Genomic DNA, 5765 nt, shown 5'->3' on the forward strand with positions numbered 1-5765 from the left:
AACCTCGTGTCGCGTTCCAGAACGCGCGAGTTAAAACTCACGCCGGTCGCGTGTGCGTGCGTACCCAAGATCCCGAGAGGAGAATGAAGGAGAAGGGATTGCGGCGTGACCATCCCCCCAGGGGGTGATTTCTCGCTTTCTGTCTCTATGTCTCTCTCTGTCTGGTGAGTGCACGCACTCTATAGCGAAAACCTCTCAAAAAAAAAAAAAAAAAAAGAAAGAAAGAAAATGCCCTGTCCTTTCCCCCAGCTTTTTGCTACAGGGCACATGTGTTCACCTGACAAGAGACAGAGAAAGAGAAAAAGTGGGAAATCATCCCCACTGGGGGTGGCCACATATCAATTCCTTCTCCTTTCAGGACTTTGGGCATGCACACACACACCCAGTGTATTTTTCAAGCTGCTAGGTCCGGGACTTGAACTGCACAGTTGGCCATGCAAGATCTAGCTGCCATAATCACCACCTGGCTGGTCCCCGCCGTCTAATCATCTTCTGATACGATATTGAAATCCAAGATACTCCATGTGGCTTGGTTGCCTAAAAGCCAAATCCTCTTTATTTTCCCTTTGGCCCTCGAGAAAGAACCCCCATCACCTTCTCATGATTATTTATTGCCTTCATGAGATAAAGACACACTCAGCAGGGTCATCCCAGGATCCTCCCCCAAGTTCCGCAGCCAGCCAGGATCACGGGTGCTCTCAAGGCATGCCCAGTGTGCTTGGATAGGCCTTGGTTGGGACTTGAACCTATGGCCTCCCATATGGCTTCAGCATCATACAGCAGCCCCCTTACAGCCTGCGCCACTGTATCTGATCATCCCACCATGGCCTGCTTGGAGTTTTTAGCATACATTTGCCACATTCTTTCTTGGTTTCAGGGTACTGATTTTCAGCTCAAGGGAATCTTGAATGTTAACTTATTGTCCAGTTCTGCTCAGAAGCCGACACTGGATCCATTGTCTTACGAACGAAGGTTGAAAGTGGGATGTGAACAAGCATAGTTTCCCGAACGAGCGTGGTTTGGGATTCAAGATCTCTTCCTGGCTCATGTGGACATTGTTTGCTTATTTTAGACAGCGTTTCATTCAGGGCCTCCTGCTTCTGCCTCCCAAGCAGCTGGAATGCAGGTGCACACCACCACTTCTGGCTCCTAGGGTGGGCCAGTAATTGAGCTAAGGCCTCCTACATGGCTTCAAAAAGTGCTACCGTGGCTGGGCCTGCTCATATCATCTTGATGGGCCTTTTAGGAAGATGGCTCCCCAGAAAACAGATTTTTTTTTTTAAGAGATTTTTGCTATAGGGTGCATGTGCTTGATGGAGAGACAGAGAGACAGGAAGCAAGAAATCACCCCTCAAGGGGGATGGCCACACCACAATCCCTTCACCTCCATTCTCCTCTCAGGATCTTGGGCATGCATGCACATGCGGCCGGCATGTTTCAACCTCCAGGTCTGGGACTCGAACCATGGTCAGCCATGTGGGAGTCCATTACATCATCTGCTGGTCTCAGAAAACCGAGTGTGATGCAGGGATTCAGATACAAGTACTTTATTTGGGAGATTATCCCAGAAAACACAGTGAGGGAGAAAGGAAGTAAAAGAAGAAACACAAAATAAGAGGTATATAATGAAAAAGTTACCTCTCAGGGCAACTGGGGCTTGGTCTTACTTGAGACCTGCGAAATGTACAGACCTGCAAGATGACAGAATTGTTCCAATGCAAGGAAAGACAATGGGCACTTTCCTCCCAATTTTGTTCCTCACTGGGTGTCGTTTGCTCCTGAGGTAACTGCATTTCTAGCTTGCTCTGCCTGCCAGCAAAGCTCACTGCACGAGCCAGAGAACCCCCTCAGGCACAGAGGCCAGGGTATTACACGGGAACTGTCTGAAAGTGACCTTCAGTAGAACTGGATGGGGTGTTGACCGCATCTGCTACGGGGAGACTCATGGTCCACGGTGGCTGGTCTTTGGCCATGTGACTAATTCCTAGTGAGCACGTCACCCAAGCAGTCTATACGAGATTTCCCTGAGATATGGGGCCAGGGAAACGGCATAGCAGATGGCTTAGCAGTTATGTTGCTGAGCTCCCACACGGCCAACCGCGATTCAAGTCCCACACCCAGTGGTTTGAAAATCACTCCAGGTGCGTGTGCGTACGTGCCCAAGATTCTGAGAGGAGAATGGAGGAGAAGGGATGACAGCATAGCCATCCCTCCCCGGGGGGGGAGTGTAGTTCTTACTTTCTCTCTCAGTGTCTCTCTCTCTCTCCCCACAGTGAGCACATGCACTGTAAGCAAAAACCTAAAAAAAATTTCCCTGAGATTTGGTATACTTTGGTACGTTTTCCTGGGAGCAATAAGTACGATGCAGGCTGGAGTGGTCTGTGACCCTCTTCCCTGGCTGCTTCCAAGACAATGTCAGCGGAGGTTAATCAGCCGGGGTATATCAGAGCGATGTTCAGGACAGAAGTCTGGGTTGGAAGTAGAAATGTCGGTTTCTGGTGGGAGGCATGAGGAATCACCAAAGAGGTAGCAACAGAAAGTCATCTCATTGGCCTTGGCTACATAGAATTGTCTTCAAGAAAACGTGGATGTGGGGCTGGCAGGTGGCGTGGTGGTTAAGGGTGCTGGACTGCCACATGGCTGACCGCAGTTCGAGTCCCAGACCTGGAGGCTTGCTCTCTCACTTTCCCTCTCTCTCTCACTCTGTCCCTCTTTGATCACATTCTAATAAATAAATAAAGTTAAATAAATTAATTCTTAAAAAAAAAAAAGAAAAAGTGGATGTTAAGTGGAATCAGATCATAATGAAAAGTGGCCTTCAGGGAACCAGCAGTTAGCGTAATGGCTATGTCCCTGGCCTCCCACGTAGTCGACCGCGGTTCGTGTCGCGGACCCGGTGGCTTAAAACTCACGCCGGGCGCGTGTGCGTGCGTGCCCAAGATCCCGAGAGGAGAATGGAGGAGAAGGGATTGCGGCGTGACCATCCCCCCTGGGGGGTGATTTCTCGCTTTCTGTCTCTATGTCTGTCTCTATCTGTCTGGCGAGCGCACATGCCCTACAGTGAAAATCTCTCCAAAAAAAAAAAAGTGGCCTTCAACCAATGCCCGCTGGGATCCAAATCCTGGGCTCCCCCATATGGCTTCAGCACCTCACAGTGGAGTCTTATCACCTGCACCACCATGGCTGGGCCCATCACTGACTTTCCTCCCCTCAGTGTGTGTGCACTTGTCACACAGAGAGGAGAAGAAAGTGAGAAAGCGCTCCAGGTTTCTGTAGATGCTAGGCACTGTGTGGCGGGGTCCCACACGGTCAACTATGTGGTTTGAGTCACACACCGGGAGCCTTGAAAACCATGCCGGGCACATGTGCGTGCGTCCTCGAAGTCCTGAGAGAATGATGGAGAAGGGATTGCAAGCGGCCATTCCCCCTGGGAGGTGGCTTCTACTCCCCCGTCACCTCGCTGTCCCAGTTTGGAGGATATACGTACCCTATACAAAATTAAAAGAAAACAAAATTAAGCATAGCACAGACTGTATGGAAATAAATTCCTTTGGAAATACATTTCTTTTCAAAAACAAAGCATTGGGGCCAGTAGATGGCGTAGTGGTTAAGTCACTGGACTCCCACATAGTTGACCATGGTTTGAATCCTGGACCTGGTGGCTTGAAACTCACGCCGGGTGCGTGTGTGCCCAAAATCCCGAGAGGAGAAAGGAGAAGAGGGATTGTGGTGTGGCCATCCCCCCAGAGGGTGATTTCTTGCTTTCTGTCTGTTTCTTTTTATCTCTCCAGTGAGTGCATGTCCCGATAGCAAAATTCTCTCTAATAAAAGCATTTTCGATGTCTAAAAAAACAGAAACCAACGACACCAAGTTTGGCAAGGTGTGGCACAGCGGCGACACTCATAAACTGCTGGTACTGTGCAGATTGACGGTCACTTGAGAAAAGCGTTGGGTAATACCAGTTTAATATGTGTGTATCACATGAAGCCGCCTTTGCACTCCTAGGCATGTCTCAGTTTATATGAGCATCAAAACTAGGGAGAATCAGAGCACAGAGTGAGGAGCAGTCAATGAGGGGAAGACGTGGAGCAGCGACTGGGAGGGGAGATGATGGAGGCCTCCAGGGTGTGGGCCATATTCCAGTGCGTGACTTGGATGACGACTACACGAGTGTTCCTCCCGGAACAATCGCACCATCTAACTATTCTGTGCACTTCTCTGCCTGTCTACCGTGCTGCATAGTAAACAAAGAGGTAGCTGCGCGGTGGAGAAGCTGACATTGTCCTCTTCGCGCGACTGTTCCAGCCACCTCGAGCTTTCTCTGCCCTGTGCACCAGTTGCAGAAGGGGCAGCGGTCCCCAGCAATACGATCCCTGCGGCGGGTGTTAGACGAGGTGGTTTGGCGTGTGCAATCGGCGCTCTGGGAAAGTCTCTGGCTGATGAACTTGCCCTGGGGGATGTTTTGGAAGATAAGCTCAAAGGATAAAGGATGGATCTGCAGCACGGAAGCTTATTTCTTCAGACACCTAAAATTGTGGCAGATAAAGATGACTCTGTGACCGCCAGTTCCAAGATTGTGGTGGTGACTGCTGGAGTCCGTCAACAGGAGGGGGAGAGTCGTCTCAGCCTGGTGCACAGAAACGTTAATGTCTTCGATTTCACCATTCCCCAGATCGGCAAGGACAGCCCCGACTGCATCGTAACTGTGGTTTCCAATCCAGTGGGCATTCTCACCTGTGTTACCTGGAAGCTCAGCGGCTGCCCAAGCACCGCGTGATCAGAAGTGGGTGTAATCTGGATTCTGCTAGATTTCGCTATCTCATGGCCGACAAACTTGGCATTCACCCCACCAGCTGCCACGGATGGATTTTGGGAGAACGTGGCGACTCAAGTGTGGCCGTGTGGAGTGGAGTGAACGTGACAGGTGTTTCCCTCCAGGAACTGAATCCAGAAATGGGGACAGACAATGACAGCAAAAATTGGAAGGAAGTGCATAAGACGGTTGTTGAAAGTGCCTATGACATCATCAAGATACAGGGATATACCAACTGTGCGATGGGACTAAGTGTGGCTGATCTCACTGAATTCATGTTGAGAAATCTGCCCAGGATTCATCCGGTGTCAACCATGGTGAAGGGGGTGTATGGCATGGAGAATGAGGTCTTCCTGAGCCTTCCATGTATCCTCAGTGCAGGGACTGACCAGTGTTATCAACCAGAAGCTGAAGGACAACGAGGTTGCTCAGCTCAAGAAGAGTGCAGGGACTCTGGGACATCCAGAAGGACCTGAAAGACCTGTGACTACTGAGGTCTAGGCTGTAGAAATTTTAAAACTACAGTGTGATTAACCATGAGCCTTTAGTTTCCATCCAGGTATGTGGATCACAGTTTGCTTTTCCTTACTATGTGAATGTGGGCCCACAGAATCAAAGCCCATGCTTGGTTTAATGCTTGCAATATGAGCCCTTGAACAAATAAAATTAACTCTCATTAAAAAAAAAAAGGGACTAGCAGTTAGCGTAATGGCTATGCCCTTGGACTCCCATGTAGTCCACCACGGTTCAAGTCCTGGACCCGGAGGCTTAAACTCAGGCAGGGCGAGTGTGCGTGCGTGCGTGCGTGCCCAAGATCCCAAGAGGAGAATGGAGGAAAAGGGATTGCAGCATGGCCATCCCCCCTGGAGGGTGATTTCTCGCTTTCTGTCTCTCTGTCTCTCTCTGGCTTTCTCACGAGCGCATGCACCCTATAGGAAAATACCTCTACAG

General features: G+C 50.0%; 1 pseudogene; it reads left to right on the plus strand.

Annotated features, from left to right (window-relative positions):
• Window positions 1-5301, plus strand: part of LOC102494061 (L-lactate dehydrogenase B chain-like) — a 14459-nt pseudogene extending 9158 nt beyond the window's left edge.
• Window positions 5302-5765: the final 464 nt, after the last annotated feature.

Source organism: Tupaia chinensis, unplaced genomic scaffold, assembly GCF_000334495.1.
Source record: "Tupaia chinensis unplaced genomic scaffold, TupChi_1.0 Scaffold144255_1, whole genome shotgun sequence".
NCBI lineage: Eukaryota > Metazoa > Chordata > Mammalia > Scandentia > Tupaiidae > Tupaia > Tupaia belangeri.